Here is a 20,305-nt window from a genome sequence, read left to right as displayed (position 1 = left end):
AGATTATTGTCCATAAAGCAGTTCCATATCCTCGAAAAATAAACAAAGTCCTGGAAGTATCTCCCCAAAGTCCCGATCCAAAATGAAAAATCCTAACGTCCAAACCCCTCCCCAAAAAGATACGAAAAAAAAGTGGTACCACCAAAAATCCCCAAAAAGAAAAGTACAGTCCAGATCTCACCGGGAGCGTTTCTCTTTCCCCTCGGTGGCGTCCTCTCGCACTGGCGGCGTCCACTTGCACCGGGCGCGGTTTCCTGGGTGCAAACTCCGATCCAGTTCCTAAAATACCATCTGTGGCACGGGGCGATCTTTGATAGCTGTTTTTGATGTCTTTCCTTTGATTTTTACTAGTTTTAAACGATCAGACAAGTCAAAACTCCCGCTGCACAGATCCCACGGTGAGCGTCTTCCTCCCCGCTTGCGCCTCTCACGCCGACGCACACGCCCCTTTTTTAATTACCAATTCGTTGCACACACACCTGAACATATCAGGATTTACCCGAAATCAGTTATAAACAGTGGAAAATTGAATACTTTTTAACAATAAAATCACAGCAACTGTTCTACACGACAGGTTGATACATTTACTTTTTAATGTATTTATTTAGGAAAAAACAAACATAGTGGTTATGTTACATGGTAAATATTGTTTACCATAAAGGCAATATTAATATCGATATCGCCCAAATTTTTATATCGGTGGATCCGAAAAAAACCTTGAAAAAAAAATGGAAATTGAAAAAGTTAATAAATTTTTTACCCTTTTCAATTATCTCATTATGCCTTAAAATAAACTAATTTAAACTAATATCTTTACTAAATGATAAAAAAAAGTTTGTTCTGCAAACAATCAATCTTCAGATAAATACTACCATCGAGTGTTGCTGGTAAACAAACAAAGAAAAATCTCTGCATAGATCTCCGCAGGATCATTTACTACATAATTATGACAATAGTATAATAATGACTGTCACTGCATTGAATGGATATTACTTACTAATTAATAATGAAAATATGTTATGTTGCTCTGCTCAAGATCATGCTGTTTGTGGCTCCATGATGAAGTTTATGAGGCAGAAATTTGATTGCACTGCTGCTGTTATGATGTTGTTATTTGAACAAGATAGTCCATCTTTTTGTATTAATTAGGTATATGAAGAAAAACGTAAGGAAGACTTCACTGTTTTACATCTTCACAGCAAAAATGGATTAGTCTGGAAACAGACACTCAAAGAAATTCAGTGATATTTTGAACAGCTTATTGTTACTGTATATTGGCTATACAGTGCCTACAGTTACCAGTAGGCACAAGACTACTGGTAATAATGTGCAGCAAGATTATGAAAGGTTTGTTGACTATATGGACTATCTATCCATCCATTAAAGCTGTAATCATCAATAAATTATATCAGCATCAATATGAATGTCTCATATTAAAGCAATTAGATATTATCGCACATGTTTATTTTTAAATGTGTATAAATCTAATGATGCTGTTGTTTTTAGTCAAGCATTTCATTTTACGAACCTTTTTTAATCAATAGTAAATCTGAATGGCTGCACAGTGGCGCAGTTGGTAGCACTGTTGCCTTGCAGCAAGAAGGTCCTGGGTTCGATTCCCGGCCGGGGTCTTTCTGCATGGAGTTTGCATGTTCTCCCTGTGCATGCGTGGGTTCTCTCCGGGTACTCCGGCTTCCTCCCACAGTCCAAAAACATGACTGTTAGGTTAATTGGTCTATCTAAATTCTCCCTAGGGGTGAGTGTTGTGTGTGAATGGTTGTTTGTCCTGTGTGTCTCTGTGTTGCCCTGCGACAGACTGGCGACCTGTCCAGGGTGTACCCCGCCTCCCGCCTGGAACGTAGCTGGAGATAGGCACCAGCAACCCTCCCGACCCCATTGGGAACAAGGGTGAACAGACAATGGATGGATGGATGGATGGAGTAAATCTGAATATTGTAAGAGCCAAAACTCTGTTTAAGAAAAGAAAAAAAAATCTGTTTTTTTTTTTTTTTTACAAGTCCTTTTGCTGAATGTGTAAAAAAACAAAAAACATGAAAGGATGGCTAATGACTGCAGAGTGGAGCGTTCGTCCTCCCAGCTGTGTGATCTCTCACTGTACATTTATGAATATGTAGATAAAGCAAACGTAGCGATGAAGATAAATGCAGCTTTTTCCCTTTTGAAATGTAACTTTTGCGTCATGCCAAAATGTCTTCCTTGCTACGCTCCATCGCTCATGAATCGTCTGTCCTCTATAATAACGTAATACCAAACGCACAGGGAATAGACCCCTGCTGATGTATTTTTTATGTCCTTCTTCACTCATTCGGCTTCCTGAACAAATCACACGTTTTCATCTTCAGTGGCCTGGTTCACACTCATGTAGGGGAGCAACTTCGCAGCACATTTCAGCTGAACCGCTGGCCTTGAAACCTCTCCACCAAGACCCACCTGGGTTAAATAGCTCACCCCAGGGCTTCCTGTTAGCTGAAGTGATGGAGGCAGCAGAAAGTCCTGTTCGGTCTCTCACCCCAAAACACCCCAGGTGATCTGGGAATGTAATGGATGAAAGGGCAGTGACATTTGTTGTAAAATTCAAGTAAAAAAAAAAAATGTTTAGTTTCCTTAAATAAATGAAAAAAAAAGATTGTTTTCAGTGGCTTATTTCTTACATTTTCTCTATTTAAACAGTTTCCTTCTGCTAAGATAAGATCCAGGTTTGTGTGAAATTACTAATTTTCAAATTAGCTTCGAAGAGTATTTAACAAAAAAAAGTTACAAAAAAGCTCATTTCTAGAAATAATTTTGAGTAATGTTCCACAGAAAAACACCAGTGTATGAATAGGTGGGGATTCACTATGTGTAAAATTCACATTACCCCCCACGCATTTGTTTGTAATTGTGTAAAAGTCCATTTGGATTTTGATTAGTTTGTGTGTCAGCAGGCAAAACAAAAATAAGCATTATAAACTGTAATTTTACTTTTGTAAAACCGAGGGTAAAATGTTTTTTACGTCCTTGTTTATACTTGGTCTGTATTATTTCCAGTTATTACATGTATATGCAGACCTGAATAATAAGTCTAGTCATGTTGGTACCAAGATCTAAAAATTATAAGTTAAGGGTTTTTTAATGTCACAGATCTGCTTTATACCTCCCCAACAGCTGTGTCATTTTTATGCCTCTACTGCCTGTTGATGCATATTCAAGACATAGCAGATATCCTATTGGAAGCACGCTGACACCATCTAATGGTCTGAGTTATGCTGAGTTATGTCTAATGTAGCTCATTTGCTTACTAAATAGCTAAATTTGTTTTCATTTGTGAGTACTATAGTCTAGTGACCATAAAGAAATTTAAGGTTTTCCAGTATAATTGTAAACAAATGTAGTAAACCAAAAAAAATAAAAAATCAATGAGTTGCCAGAGAATGTATCGAAGTTTATGTGGCTGGTATTTGAGCATTGCCACTCCCCGACATGTGGCTGCACACTGCAGGTCAGCTGACAAAAAAAAAATGCTTCCACACATTCATGAAAAACATCTTTGGAAACATTTCTGGTTGTGGAAAAACTGCTGTTGTTGAACCTGACCAAAGATGTTCTGTTATTCATTATTGTTAAATTAATTGTGTAAATACCATAAAACAGTGACATCTCTACTTACATCCTTGCATATTCTCAACCTGTTTCGCTTCAGTTCTTTTTGATGTAAGTAACAGGTTTCCTCCCTGTCTGTGTTTCTCTCAGGTGGTTCTGTGAAGAGAGCGCGTCTTCCTCAGCAAACACTGATGACTTAAAGGTACGGCTCTTTATTTTTGGCTGCTGTCTGTTTGTACAATCAAAAGGATTTTCCATGGCAATGACGCGGGAGACCCACGGACCTATTCAGCTTTCCATTTACCCGGGGATGCTTTCATTCATACATTGTCTTTCCTGTTTTCCCATTTATCCTCCAAAAAAAATATTTTCTACTTCTTGCCTCAGCCTCTGTTAGTAATGAGTTATGTCCTTCACGGCTAATAGAAAATTATTCAAATTTGCTGAGCTTGTGTTAGCCTGAAGCAGCTTGTTGAACAGCATTTGTATATAATACATTTTTAATGTTATCTTATGCCTCTAAAATGTAGCTGACAATGTATCAGGCCTTTGGGCGCATGTTTCCAAAACACTGAATTGAAATAAAAAAGGGTTGCATGTATTAACAGGCAGATCTAATCAATCCAGACCATGCTTATCAGTGACTGGCAGGCCGACGAGCTCATTGCAGAGCCGCATTTAGTCTTACAACTGGAACTGGTCCAAGACAAACTGGTCCAAAGAGCCTCACATGCAACACACTCTAAACTAAACATGCCACTGACTCTAAATAGCTAGTGTTTTACAACTTGATAATACAAAACTGCAAAAGTAGAAGGTTTAAGAACTTATTTTAGATCTCAAGATTCTGATTCTAAAGAAGTGCTTCTTAAAAATGTTTTAAATGCGGCGATACTGTTATGATGAAAAAAATGATTACAGCGTAATGTCTTGCAATAAGTATGAACCTGTATTTTGTGAGGGCAAAGAAATTAACTGCATTTGCATACTAAAGTAAAAGCAGCAAAAAGAAAACAGGAAAACAAATTGGAATATGGGAGGAAACCATTGTAGTCAGAGAAAACTCACACAAACACACGCATTCTTGTTTAGATTGAAACCCAGGACCCTATTACAGGGGTGCCCAAAGTGGGTCCTCGAGGGCCGGCATCCTGCATGTTTTAGTTCTCCCCCTGGTGGTACCAACAACCTTTTCAGCAGGTCAATGTTCTTCTTAGGCCTTCTAATGAGCCATCATTGGATCCAAGTGCGTTAAACCAGGGAGTTTAACTAAAACATGCATGTTGCTGGCCCTCCAGGACCCACGTTGGGCACCTCTGCCCTATTACAAGAGAAAACCAAACACACACGCACACACCCCTACTTAATCTCAAGCCCAGGCTCCCTTTTGTCACGAGGCAAAAGATACAACTGAACTACTGTGCAAAATATTGTTTAAATGTTTTTATCCATCTATCCATTGTCTATACCTGCTTATCTTTTTGCATATCTCCAGTGGTCATTGGAAGCCAGTCCATCGCAGAGACACACAGGACAAACTATGCGTTCATATATACATAGGTATAGTCATTTAGAATTTACAGTAAAGGTATACATAAAGACAGTGATGTAACATAGCTTAGCGTGTTCGCAGTCACTTTTTTAAAGAAAATATCTGTGTCAGCTCCTTTATATTCGTGTGATAATGATTTTACTTCAATGGAGAAAGAAATTTGGAGGTGAAGCATGGAGGAAACGGGTGTGGGAGGGGGGACGGTGTTCGCTGCTACATTCAGCCAGAGAAAACTCGGCTCTCTCCAGCTCTCTCTGGCATCACCTTTAAAGGACTTTGAACTGGAGGAATTTTATGCTGGAACATTTTTTGTGGTTTGTGAAACCACAACTTTTCACAACCAACTCTTGCCTTTTATAAAAAAGGAAAGAAAAAAAAGAAGGTAAAGGTAGAAAAATAGCTGACACTACAACCTGCTATCTCTTCCTTACTGTTATTTTTCTCTGTACAGGAAAGCCAAACTTAAGGCTAAGGAAATGCTAACAGTCGAGCTAAATGTTAACATTTAAACCCAACAGGGATCGCTTGGGATCACCAAGCATTGCCAAGAGGAGAAATGTGTGGAAAATAACATATCTGAGGTTCAGAACCCACTGAACACTTGATTCCTGGTGTTCCTCTATTTCTGTAATTCTAATTAAACCTGACTTAGATCAGCCCGACTCCTGTAGCCTAGCAGCTTGTGCCAAACCCTAACTCCTTGACTCCAAACGGTTTATCTCTACGTTCTGATTGCATGTTTAGCCCTTTGTCCTTCATAAAGGGATAAAAGCACATATCCCATAATATGAAGCGTCAATCCAGATAACCTCGGCAGTAACTTTGAAAGTGACGAAGGGATTCCGTGTTGCTCCGTGGGTTTTCCTTGTTTGTGGGAGAATTAGAAAGGGAACAAAAGAGCTTATCTGTGCAATGCTCAGGTCACACCATCCCTCTCTCTCTCACACACACACACTATCTCCAGCCCCCTCTCCCTTAGATAAGTGCCTTCCTCTTTGGACCTATTGCTGCTGAAAGAAAGCAACAGATATATTGTTGCGAGCGTGTTTATGTGGCAGCTCTTGGCTGGGTTTCTCTGTTATTTCATTCTAGACCAATTTCACCCACTGAGACAGCAAAATGAGGCCATTAGAACCAACATCCATCCCCCACTCTCTCTCTCTCTCTTTCTATCTCCACCTGTTTTATTTTTTTTATAATAGTTTGTAATTACGCTCTGTGTCAGCTCACAGGCAGTTCAGCCAAAGTTTCAGACTTTGTAGAATGAAGCCTCTAAGGGGAGGAGGAGGAAAACCTTAAGCTGCACTGACATCAACACATACACACACACACCCTTATGCACGCACACACGCTTTCATTTAAGGGCATTTCACAGAAGGAGTCCTCTATCACAAATGTGTTTGCACGCACATCACGTATTCAGTATTTTTTCGGCTAGTCTGACTTTGCATGCATTAACTATAGTGAAATGAAATGCTTACAACAGCATCATTGCACATAAAGCGTATAGCCGCAGTGTACGATTACAAAAGTTGGATAGCGAATGGAGAATTCCCCCTGAAACTGCGTTGTACTTCTGCCGGAGGTTTTAACCGAACAACACATCAAAAACGGATGAGAAAAACAGTGTTTTCTGATCTGAAGGTCTGATCTGTACGGTGGCCCTGAAGGGCAAACCACTTCAATATACCACTAAACACCTCTACAAATTGTAAAACACAGTATATTCAAAAACACAACGGCATTAACTAAGTACTATTACAAACTAAGAAAACACAACGTTAACAAATTGGAAGAGGTGGGAAACCTGAGACATCATTGATTGGACGACAACATTTGGCTTTAGAACAGAAATTATTCTGGCATTCACTCTCTCTCTCTTTGTAAGGATAGACAGGAAGGCAGTCACAGCACTATGTATTGCCCAAACCCTGAAAAGAATGAAGCTAAACTTTTGTAGTATGTCCAGACTCAAACTATGCTTGTATAGCGGTCGCTACGTTTGAATTTATATACTCAACAAATGCGCTAAGGCCAGAATAACTTCTGGTTCTAAAGCCAGATGTTTTGTCGTCCAATCAGCGATGCCTTATGTTTCCCACTGGGACCTACAGTACCTCTTCCGTTTTCTTAATGTTGTTGTGTTTTTACTTGTGCTTAGTAATCTGTTGATGTAGTTCACACTTCAGGGCCACCGTAGATCTGCTGGGTGTGATACACCCGAACAGGAAGACGGCTCTTCTCCGAGTTCAAGCCTCATTACTTGGGCATTTATTTGAGTCCTCCCAAGTTCTGGATTAATTTGATTGTCGATGGTAGTGCTGCCATTTAGAAGCGACCAAGAGTGGGTTTCAACACGCAGAAAAAAAGCAGAGGCCCAGCAGTTTGCTGTATAGGCAGACTTAACACATAAAAGCAGTGCTGATAAGTACCTTCTCCACATTGGGAAGTAGAGTGGCAAGATGCTGTTAAAACTCATTAACAATCAGGTCCATATATCTTCAGGAATGTGACACTGATGGGTGTCTGGGAGGACAGATAAGGAGCAGGAATTAGGGAGAAGATGTTTTTCTTCCCCCAGGATTTCCACACACACACGCACACACACATGCAGAGTTTTAACGCCCTCTACCACTATTGATTATCCAGCTGTCTGACTGATTGAGAGCCAGATATAGAAAAGGCACACATCAATAAAATACTGTGAAAAACCTGGGGAGAATTTAAACACACTGTCCCTTTTCACCCCCGTTTAAACTTCATCAGGGTTGCTGGTCATTTGACATTTTGCATCTGTTCTAGTTGTGATCATTTAATACCAAACCTTTTCAAGTTTCTCCAACACTGACTGTATGGAAATTCAATATTACAAATGCAGTGACAACCAAGTCAAAGCAACTTTTTGTCATCTACATAAAATCTACCGTAATAGTTATGACCATAATAAATAACATTGTTTGAATGGAGGTTGGTCAGAGGTGCTTTTGTTTGATCAGGGTCCTGATTAGTCAGACGTCATAGGAGTCGATTGGCCTAACAGGGCTGAGATGAGAAACTAATGGAAATATGGTGTGAAAATCTGTTTTTGTATCTTTTTATACTATGGTTATGAAAGAAAAATGATGTTTTTCTTGGAATTCTGACTTGGCATAAATTGCTGATCAGAAATTGGTCACAAACCTTCAGTCGGTGGATCTCTAGATCAGCGAATGTAAAACAGGACCTTACATGTTTGTTTGCTAGGAGATTTTCAGGCTTTGATAGTCTGGTAGATTCAGTTTCATTGGGCACTAAAATTGAAACATTTGTTCCATTTTCAGCTGGTGTGGTTGTGCATGTGCAAACAGAAAAAAAAGAAGAAAAAAAACAGAAAAGATGGTATAATTTGGTGGTATAAAATTTTGACTGTTACTGAAAATATTAATTCTGCATTCAGAAATTTAAACACATGAAGTGTCAAGAATCGCAAAACTTCAGTTTTAAATCCGTGGTTAGAGGTAGAGACATCACAGAGGTTTTGCTTGGTGAAGAACTGAACCGAGCCTCGCTGGATTCTACTTCCTGTCGTCCTCTGTGTCATTCATGCATTGGCAGTGCCGGTGATGATGTCATCGCCATAGCTTTTTGGAAACCCTGAATGATGAGATAAAGTAACAATATTTGATATAAAAGCTTAAACGAAACACTACGAGGACAAAATGACATTTGGAATGGATAGGAAATTGCTTGTAGCTGTGCAGAGGATGCAGAAAATGAAGCCGCCCTCCAATATGAGATTACAGTCAGCCAAGCTTACCTCCTGAAAGCCACCTGCATTGGATTTCCATGAGATGGGAAGAAATAAATAGTACAGTCTGACCTAAATCTGTGTATTCATATATTGATTATTAATGATAATAATAATAATAATAATAATAATAATAATAATAATAAAAAGAATGTATCTTATTTTGACCCTACTTGTTTGAATAGAGAATCAACGGAAATGTTAACCTAGCGAGATAAAGTCTGCATCAGTATCTCTGCAGTGGGTTGGAGGGTGAGGAAGGAGAGTAGGATGGATGGATAGATGGAGGGAGTGAAGGGGGATTTTGGGATAGAGGGATGTGAAGGAAAGAAAGAAGAGATGCAAATATGGATAATGGATGACAGCGCTCAGAGCTGAAAAAAAAAAAAACAAGCAGAGCCATAAGAAATGCAAAGATCAGGTGGAGCAAAAAGAGAAAAGTGAATACTGAAATACAGGGAGATAGAGAGGAAAAAACAAATGTAAGCCCCCAAGGATTAAGTCTCTCATTTCTCTTTTGGGAAGAATGGGGGAAAAAAGCGGATTTCCACCTCCTATCCTCTCAGCTTCCCCTTTCATATCTCTCTCTCTCTCTTTCTGTCTCATATTTTAATATCTCTAGCCCCTATTCATCATGCTGGAACAGACTCTGAGCTCACTAAAGCATGAACACACATGGCTAACCATACATGGACACAAATCCCCCTATGTTCCTCCTCTCTTTCCCCTACTGCTCGGCAATTTTAGTTGATCTCTTCATTTTGCCTCTGCCGCCATCCATTATCTGCTCCCCTCCGAAAGTCACATGTTTGCCAGGAACTTGAAAGCAACATCAATTCTTTTTAGCCGACCCCACTTTGTTCTCCATCTGTGGCAGTTTGGCAGCTGCGTGGAACTGTTGCGCGGGGGCCAGCGCCGCACTACGCCACTCGTCGTTGGTGTAGTTGCTTCAACGAGCATTGTTAATAAGATGAATCGGTCTCCCACTGATCGGTTAATAGCATATTCAATGATCCTCGGTGGAGTGCAGATTTCTATAGTTCTCACTGCAAACACGTAGGAAACAGCTCCAGGGAGATGTGATTACCGAAGTAATCTAACAAGTAAAAATGACTCGCAGAACCAGAACCTCGGTTTAGTGCATTCAGCTTATCATTCACATTTTACCTACTTTTCAGCATTTTTGAAATAAAAAAATTTGAATCACGTATTGTGCATCAGTATTCAGTCCCCGTTTAGTCTGATTCTACTAAAATTAATATAATGCAACCATTTGCCGAGACGCGCACGCTGCAGGTCTTGCGTATGAGTGGCAGAATGGACGCCATTAATAAAAAGTCGAAATAAATCACATTTATATTTGCCTACGTTGTGTTAGAGCAAGGGTGTGGTTTTTCTTTGGCCCGTATCAAGATGTTGAATATTTTTCAAAGGCCAGTTGTGCCCTTGAAATGTATTGATAAAACCTATTTAAAAAATTGTTAAAATATTAATAACTAGGTTTGATAAGTACTTCTTAGAATCAAATAATATAGAACATCTTTTCACGTTGATCCGTCCCTGCAGGACTTCCGGATAGTTTTTGAAATTCTTTTTAATTCCAAACCACTGATTCCGTGGAGCCATTAGAAATATTTGCAAGGAATTTTGAAATATGCCCTGCGACAGACTGGCGACCTGTCCGGGGTGTACCCCGCCTCTCGCCCGGAACGTAGCTGGAGATGGGCACCGGCAACCCTCCCGACCCCATTAGGGACAAGGGTGAACAGAATATGGATGGATGGATGGATGGATTTTGAAATATTTGTGCTTACGTATGACAGTAAATGTGACTTTTTGTTTCTCGCCGTATCGATTACAACTTGATATCAAGTAAAACTGAGGAAACTGTCAAATTAAATACATAGTGCCGCCTGCTGGTCGGAGGTATCGCCAGATGTTTCTCGCCATTTTTGGGGAAAAATGTTCAACAAACCCTCAATGATGCATTATTGAGAAAAACTGCAGGGATCTGCAAGTTTCCACGATCGCAAAATTGCAAAAAACTATTTGGACTGATTGACGTAATTTGGTGTCTGGAGTTTAGAGGGCCACATAAAAAGCTATGGCGGGGCCGGATTTGGCCCCTTGGCCTTGAGTTTGACATTGTTTTAGAGTATTACTTTTAGTTCCAACAGAAGACATTGAAGCTTGTGGTTTAACTTAACAAAATGTATATAATCCAAAATATTGTATCTTTAAGGCACTGACTCACACATCTTCCAGAGTTGTAAATCAGATCATTTACCTATCCGTCCCTGGTTTTTGTGTGTACATAATGACCCAGAGACGACCCAGTTCGCTCTGACCACTCAGCACAATGCTTTAGTCAGGCAGGTCCAAGCGAGGCGGTTGGTTTTTTTCATCCCCTTTGTCGTTTGGTTTTGAATCCTCTGTTCATGCAGCATTCCCTACATGTGTTGGAATCACAGCCCTCACTCAAACTTGAAAAAAACGAAAAGTCTAACACTCAGCCACTGCTGTTAAGACGGGATAGAAAATAAACTGTTTCACAGCTGCCGTGTAAAACAGGTTTTTGGAGAGAAGCTCAAGCAGCTCCAACAGCGTCTCAAGTTATTGCTTTTCCTCCTTCATCTTCCACTTTTTACCCATCACTCTTTGTGTTCTCTCTGTTGCCTTTTATACCCCTGGTCGTCTCCCTGCTCATTTTTTCGAAACCTACGTTGCGTATCTGCATTTTGATGCCGTCACTGCAAATCTTCAGGTAACAATGGCAACGCGATTCTTTTTTTTTTTGCGGTTCCATTCGTGCAAATGGCTTTGTTTATTGACAGGCTGTCCTGTGAAATGGGTGCCCCAGGCAGCACCGGGCAACAAAGGAGCAGGAATTGACGGTAAAGTAAAGGAATCACCTTTTTTTGTGTGTCTGCAGAAGCTCTATCCTTTTTGCTGTATTTTCAAGATTTAAAAAAAGAGCTTAAATCCATCTTCATATTTTGCTCTCTACCCTGTTATTTTTCTTTGTTCCCCCAGTGGTTTTGCTGTCCTACGTGTTTTTTTCCTTCCTTTGTGGTCATCCAGCCCTTCTCAAGCCTGTAAGAATCCAAAGTATTCTATTTTTCCTTCTGTCTCAAATCATTTCCAGACGCCACTGTTTCCTGCTCCATCTTTCTCCCCCCCCAGTCCAAAACCACATAAACACACACGCACACACACATTTTAGCTGTTTTTGATAGGATAAATTTCAGCCCTTTTCCAACTCTGCTCCAATAGCCGTAATCGTTCCTGTGGGATTATTATTCAGCAGAACGTGTCGTTTCCTGCTTGCTTGGATGACCTCCTGACATGCTTATCTATCTTCTTATCTTTTCCTCTGCCGTAGATTAAAGGCCATTTTAGTAGTGTTGGGACTCCTGTGATGTAGCAAGCGCGTGACGGTGAACTCTCACCTTCTGCTGACGCTGCTTGATGCGCACGTTTTGAATGGCGTGAGGTGCAGATGTGTCCTACGCATGGCTGAGTGTCTGTCGGGCCATTTTTGTCCCAGTGAGACAAAAGTTTGAATGAAACTAAAGCTTCTGATTCTGTGCAGCTCCACATAATTATACGTGGATTTTGTGTTCTTAGGTATAGCCTTACAGTGTTCCTCAGTAATTACAGTGTCAGAATACGTCCGTATTGCAAAGCTATAATTTACGACGATGGATCCTGCCGGCCTGGGCCAGAGGATAAAGACACGCGTAGAACGGTGGAGGATATTTATGGTGGCGTGAATAAATTTCATCCGTTTTTCCCTTCTGTTGCACTTAAATGTTTCCCATCAACATGTTTTTTTTTTATCTTACTAACCAAACTTTCTGCTTTCAATTTAATTTATGCACCAAAGCCGACTTTGATGCACCCACATTCCCTTTTTTTTTTTTACTTTTGAGTTTTTAACATTAGCTTGTCATTTGGAAAGTTACAGAACTACATACAATTGAGAAAAAAACATAACTAAACCACCATACAGAAATTTGCAACTGGAGTTTGATGTCATAAACTTATTAAATCTGATAACAACTGGGAGATATGAGGTTATGTTATCACAATTAATCAGAAGGTGTGATGATTTGACTTTGAAGCATGAAGGGTCTCTGTGTTTTTCCATGTTTTTGATAGTTGTCCATCTTGTCCAAATGATTACGTTAAAGTTGTATAAGTGATAACATTTTGCTGAGCCAATCAGTGTTGAAGGCTTGGTGGATTTCAATCACTGTCTACCTGAGTTTCATAGGTGAAGTTCCAACTACCCATGGATGATCAGAGTAGTGAAATATTTTAATGTGGTTGAATGTAGCATTTAGAAAACTACCTGAAAATTTCAGATCAACAACCAAACAGATATAAATTCACCCAAAGAAAAGCTAAATGGTTACAAAATGTGATTTTCATCTGAAGATGTCATTTGTTAAGGGAAAATGTTCTCCTAATCAACCTGGTGAAAAATAACTAACTCTTTGTAAGTCAGAAATTTATGGAAACATTTTGTTGCTGAAATAAATTCAGGGGGGGTATCGCACTATGACAAGAAGTTTTCTTAAAACCAGCAAACCTTCTTGCTCTAATGAGATGTACAACTTGGTAAAATGTGAGCGTTTCTTGTTATATCGTAACAGATTTTATATCTGGTATATCAAGAAACGTTCTTGTCTTGACAAGATTGGTTTAATATCTCATTAAAATGACAAAACCTAAGTTTCTTGTTATAACGTGACAAGTTCTATATTGCGTTACATTGAGAAACGTTCTCGTTTTGACGAGTTGGGTTTCGTGTCTCGTTTCTTGTTAAAACAAGAAAATCTTGTCGTAACGAGATGCAGAACTTGTTAAAATGAGATTGTCTTGTTAAAAAAACTAAACCTCATTATAAAGCCATGTAAAACTTTCTAAAACTAGAGGGTTTCATGTTAGAGCTTGACTAGTTTATATCTTGTTAAATTTAGAAACTAGAAACTGTTTTTAGGAAATATTTTTTATATCGGTAAAAGGAGAAAGTTTCATGTTAAAATGAGAAACCTTTTCGTTCCTTGTTTTTTGGGGCCATAGACTGTTGTAGTAATGTAGATGGACCTGTAAATTGTATATTTGACCTTGTGTTGTTTACAGATAATCCATAATGAATCAATGCTGTACAATCAATGGTTCAAACACACCAACAAATGGCCATAGCTAATAACACTAATAACAGAGTAATAAGGAGAAGATGACAATAGAGTTAAATATCGCAGCTGACTTAGAATAAAGATCCTGAAATGCAGTTGAGGTTTCGTCTCTCGGTCAAACACGTCACAATTGTAACAGCTTTTCAAAGCAGATTCCTCATACAACATTGCTCCATTTCTAATGGGTACTTCTAGTGCTTATGAGAGGTATGTCAAAGATTAGTCTTTATAATTAACTGTTAACATCTCTGCTGTGGAGTTCATTGAAGTAAAAAGCCAATAAAGTGAAGTTTTCCGTGCAAACTGATATGCAACGAGCAGCGGTCAGCGGCCTAATTGGAAGTGCATTGTGTTGCCTCCAGCTTTGAGGAGCCTCATCAGCTCTCCCGTAGTTTTAGTGTCTATTCCGGTCGCTCATTTAGGAAAGCTGATTGGCTTGGTCATTAACTTGTTTTCAGCTCAAACGATTTGATTATGGTTCTGAATGCCAAATAAGGAACAGCGGCGTGAGGACACCCCCTGATCCTTTCAGGCTCATTAAAAGCCTCTTTCTACATTGGTATTGTTTGTTGGCATTGAAAAGATTGTGCTTTTTTTTTTTTATTTTTGTTTTTTTGCTTTCTTTGCTTTTCATGCAGTGGGGGGAAAAAGTTTAGTTGTACAGAGTTTGCATAGTACTAAATCAACCATGTTAAAGCCAACAGAACTGTACCAGATGTGTCAGTTGTGTGTTGCAGCCAGCTGTCCGTCTGCATCACATTATGCAGATGCCACGATGGAGATTAGCCGCAATAATTAGCAGAAGAAAAAAAATGAAATTACATAGCATTTTTTACAAATGAGTATAAAAGGCAACCTTTGTCTCAATTATGAGAAAAGATTTGTGATTGCGCATAATTTACCACAAATTACATACAATTTTCATTGAAATGAGTGTGATTTCCTGTAATTGAGGACGAGAAATAAAACGTGCCAAACAAAAATTTAGATTTCACACGAAGCCCTCGTTTGTGTTTGTAAAAATAATGTTCTAGCAGATGAATTCAGTCGTTGCAAATGGCACAGTGGTTAATTAGGTGCTAGCTAGTACAATGCAAGAGTCACAAATGTGTGCGTCCTGTCAGCATATTGTTTGTCATCTTCATTATCAGCCTCGTTCATTTAGCAGTTCACAAATTATTGTAATATACAGCCTAATTTGTTGTCACAGTGGCAATGATGGAGCGAGCAGCACTGACATTTCACTGGCATACATTTAAAACATGCATTCATAACGTTTGCACTGTCCAAAGGAGAAATCTTTGTGGAAAGTAACTTCAATAAAAAAATATATTTGTCTTTGTTGTGTTAATATTGTATTTATTTCAATTCTAAAGTTAATTTAGAGTGCCATGATACATCCAACAGAGGAAACTGAACTGGGTTTATTGGGTTTCCAAAGAACAGGGTGAGACTTTAGCAGGGTCTTTAGGAAACCTAAGAATTCACACGTTTTGTTTGTACAAATAAATGCCTCACAAATACCGTTAAATTGTTTTTGTGCTGACAAACCACAGGCCAAAAAGCTTGGAAGCAAGATCAAATTTGTACAAAAAACGTTGGCTTCATGAAGTCACTGGCCCGTTTCATATACATCTAAACTGTTTACTGAGATACACGGCGTCAGATTCGCTCAAAAACACACTTGTTTACCTCGTCTCACGCTAAATCAACCGCGTCTTTTCAGATTGAATCCACTGTACACAATGGCATACATTTTTCTCTCTGCAAAAGAGGAATCTGCTTCGCCATGGAAACCCATCCCTTTCTGACTGTTTTCTCCATCAAAACCCCATCAAAGCTCCATGACACTAAGCACATTACCTTTACGTTGAAGGATAACAGGTGACGGGATTGGGTTGTGAGTAACGCTCATCCTTACCAAATCTATTTGCAGAGCGTTCCTTGTTGGGTTTTTCCATGCGTCACACAGCAATAAGCACAGAACCATGTCAGTGATTACACTGTTCACAGGCGTTCCATCTATCTGGATTTACAGTGTCTGCTTCTGGTTTATTAAAACAAAACATATAAAAGTTTCGATGAAATAGTTTTTCTTAAATGACTTATTATAATCAATATTTTTGCTTGAGTTCATAATATTTTACCAGAAACAAACTTAACATAACTGTGGATTAAAATGTATACCTATGTAGCCCCAGAATATACGGCGTTTTGAGTCATTTGCAGATTCGGAAAGTGTGAATTCCAAGCTTTCTAATAACGTCAACCCACAATAAAATGAAGAAGATATGGCCATTTGAATGTTGGCGCTCTGCAAGTGATAAGACAGACCTCAAAGTTTCAGAACTGTCCTCAAACATGATGAGCTACCTGGGAAAGGATGTTTCATTTCCCACACGCCTAAGCACAACGGGTTAGATTATGATATCTTTCGACATGAAGATAGCCCGACGTAAAAAAGAATTGTTTTATTTTAGGTGTTACTACTTCTAAACGCAGTTATTCAGCAGGGTACACGCCTCCCGTCCTGTGAAATCCGCCTTGCACACTCAGCACAGCACACAGCGTGTAACATCCATCCAATGTACATGGCATCACGATTAGATTTAGGTTATTGGGGAGTTTAACAGAAATGTTGAGCTTACATTTCAGTTTAAAATTTTGATCCCAAGAAATGCACTGACTCCATGCCGTCTCCATAGTTATATAAACACAAACGTGTGTGTGTGTGTGTGGGGGGGGGGTGTTTGTGTGAAAACAAAAGAAGAAGACTGCAGGTCTTGTGGGTAGCAATTAGTAGTTGAATTTTATTAACTGTTTAATAGAAATCAGTAACCATTACAGCCAGACATTCAATCGCTCACACATACTCAGCTACCGCTCTGCTCTGCCGTAAACTGGCTCTGTGTGTGTTAGAGTTACTAGCCTCTCATTAATACCTATTTTCGTGAATGCTGAGAAAGCTTTGCGGTTCGCTTATTGTAATTGCCTTACCACACACACACACGCACACACCCCTATAAAAAGATATGCTTCTATTAGTTCCTCTAATTGAAAGGCAATTAAGCCTCAGGTTTCGTGGTGTGAGCTAAACGCCGGGTGTCTGTTTTCAGCACCGCTCTGTTTTTAAGCTTTTAACAGACCACAAAGAGCCAGCCTCCGAAACAAGATAGCAAAAGTGAACTTTAATGTACTGACTTTCTGCCTTTTAGACCTCTGTGTCCTTGCTGCTCCTTTCTGCCTCACACTCTGTGGTTCTTAACTTGAGCTTAATTTAATTTCGCAAGTGAAGTTACTGATAAAGTACAAAACATTTTTTTTTCTTTCAATGTCTTAAAAAGCCTTGCATCACATTTTGTGGTTTATCTGCCTTTTTATTTATTGTATTGAATTCTACATGTTAGAAAATATATATATATATATATATTTTTTTTTTTTTAAAAGAAGGAAAACAGAGAAGTACTGTGTTAAGCTTTGCATCTACTGCAGAGTACTTGTGATTAATTTCAGAGACTTTGGCAGATTTGTTTTGAGTAGCTAATTAGAATTTTTAATATTTTTAATATTTTCATTCCAGGAAAAGTACAGGAATTAAAAAAAAAGCCATCTGGTTCAAATATTTCAGGGAAAACTAGTAGATCTAGTGGCAATAGAGCTAGGTCCAAACATTAGATTTAGTATGTTCTTTAGTCTGTTCGCGGTGTAGGGGAACTTAGTTTTTAAACTTCAGTGAACTAGTTTCAACAAAATCCTGTTTTCAGTTCCTTATATATGCTTTTACAGTTTTGTAACTGTCTTATGAAGATCAGAAGATATGAAGTTTCTATATCTTCTGATCATTTTTAAGATTTGCCTAAGGCTTGGAGTCCAGCAGTGTCGGTATGGAACTGGGCGAAGCATGTAGTGGTCTCTCATGAGCCAAAAACCCGTTGACTCTTTATACATACACACTTACATTTATTGGTCAGTTGAAGCTATGTCTATCAGGTTATAAGCCAAAACATTAGCGGTGAACAAATGCTTCCTTTTTTTCTTGTTCCTAAGTCTGGGAGGCTATGAGGCACAAGCTAACTGTGGCTAAAGGTTAGCTTGTCATGGTATCCTCACAATGTTTGTACAGTTTGGGTCTTGCCTCTCATTTCGTCACTGTCTCTTTCTTTATTTCATGTACCCAAAAATGCTGCCATACCAGTGATTTAAAGGTTAAAGGAGTTTCTTTAGCTAAGTGTAGTTAGCCACTTTGATGGACTGGCGACCTGTCCAGGGTGACCCCGCCTCTCGCCCGTTGACAGCTAGAGATAGGCACCAGCACATCTCCCGACTCCAATGGGATGAAGGTGCAAGAAAATGGATGGATGGATGTTGTTAGCCAAAAATGGCAGACAAGAAAGCGCGAGTGGAGTCTTCCGCAAACATGTAATCCGCCATTGTTGTTGTTATGTATAACGTATGATGTACTTGGGGTCAAAGGGCAAGTTAGAGCAATAAACTTGCTCTAACTTAAACAAATACGTTAGCGTTTTCACAAAAGGTACATGTTTGCTGTCCAGAGGAATTTACGAGGATGAAATGTTAACACTGTTTAAAGAAAAGCGTGGGGTTCTCTAAATGGCTGTTTCCATGGTGATACAGGGCACAAACGGTGAAAAGCTTTCCCATTTTAGAATAAAACATTCCCATATGAACGGGACCTTAGACCGGCTTTACAAAATGAAGTCACATGCTGACAGCTTACAGTTTATGCGTCATAGAAAAAATTGCTCTTAGTTTATCCCAACATTTTTAATATTGTGTGTTTTCATACTGCTTCTTTTAGACACAGTAGCCTCTTGTTTCTACCAGACAGATTTTGTTTGCTGGATTGTAAACCCCTGAGACTAGTTCCTGAGCTGCTCCAGCACATCCTGTCAGCAGCAACTTGTCATGTCTACCTCAGAGCTGAACTCTGAAACAAATTGTCAGAATCCAGCAATAGAGCAGAGAATCACCCTACTGTAGTGTGGTGTTAACCCGGCGATGGACTGCATGGGACCAAGCTGGCAAGTTCTGCTTTAATTTTTTGACAACTTGTTACATAACAAAATCTGTGGCTCACTCTATACTGACTAAACCTCCTCAGTCCTGTTACAGAAATGTTATTTTTTTTCATAACCTTCCTTGAGGTTTTACAATTTGTTATAGAATCCGTTTTTTTTGATGGCACCTTTGTTTATTTAACTGGAACTATCTAGTTCTGCCTATATGTTAAGCATTGTTTTTTTTACTGTTTTATATAAATTTCATAAAAACAGTGAGCATTGGTCTGCTGTGAGGCTAATATTGCTCATGTAAAAACAAATTTCCAACAAAATCTGTTTTTTTTTTGTTATTCCTGTAGCAACATTTCTTTCTATAAGAAGAAATGTTGACAACTTAGACCAAGCTTTTCTTTGAGACATATTTTCTATCCAACTGTTTTTTTATTCTTCATTGTTGCCAAATTGTATGGAAATATACTATAAATGAATAGAAAATTAGACAAAACAAAAATAAAAGAAGAAATTTTATGTTTTATAACAACATAAAGGAATATCTCTACATTATCTGTCAATATTTGGATTTGTTCCCATTTTTTTGTTTGGAAAAATGAAGCTTGGTAAAGCATGCAGGCATATACCAGACATTCATAAGTAAATCATGTTTGTTCTACTGATTCCATCAGTAAAAAAAAAAGCAAAAGTTTGAACCAAAAAGAAAAAACACCTCGAGCCAAGTATTTTTGTTCTTTCTATACTTCAGACGCATTTTCCAAGGTTGTTGTAATGGCTCCTGTTGCTGGTTTCTAGAGTGTAATGAAAGGTCAGTCAGTGGGAAAAGCAGAAAGAGAGAGATCCGTAATGCTAAATGGATCAAACAAGTATACACATACAGCAAAAATGACATGTATGCAGAATATTTTTGATTTGAAAAGCTTCAATTGTTGTCACTGATGCAGGTTTAGTTGCATAAAGGCTGACTACTAGGAATCCAACATTTTTTAGAGAAAAATCATTTAGTAAATTTATCTTCCCTTAAAATTTTAAGAAGAAGGACTTTGTACTCCTTTTAGAGTCGTTTTGTAGACGATTCATGGTGCCATCTTGGATTTCCACTATCAAAACATGAGTTTAGGATTCTCTT

At 38.8% G+C, this 20,305-nt stretch overlaps 1 protein-coding gene across 4 annotated transcripts in view; it reads left to right on the top strand.

Annotated features, from left to right (window-relative positions):
• cdh11 (cadherin 11, type 2, OB-cadherin (osteoblast)) overlaps positions 1-20,305 on the top strand; it is a 121,467-nt gene that overhangs the window by 57,703 nt on the left and 43,459 nt on the right. The window contains exons 2-3 of one of the 4 annotated variants that reach the window (XM_028006562.1): positions 3,751-3,802; positions 11,774-11,833. The exons of 1 other annotated variant lie outside the window; for it this stretch is intronic. The gene's annotated coding sequence lies outside the window, so the exon portion shown is untranslated. Of the gene's footprint in view, positions 1-3,750; positions 3,803-11,773; positions 11,834-18,337; positions 18,349-20,305 lie in introns of those variants that run through there. 2 more of the 4 variants (XM_028006561.1, XM_028006563.1) reach the window with 2 other exon arrangements.

This window comes from Xiphophorus couchianus, chromosome 22 (genome assembly GCF_001444195.1).
Source record: "Xiphophorus couchianus chromosome 22, X_couchianus-1.0, whole genome shotgun sequence".
Taxonomy (NCBI): Eukaryota; Metazoa; Chordata; class Actinopteri; order Cyprinodontiformes; family Poeciliidae; genus Xiphophorus; species Xiphophorus couchianus.
Note: the sequence above shows the minus strand (reverse complement) of the source record. Positions and strands in the feature narration are given on the sequence as shown.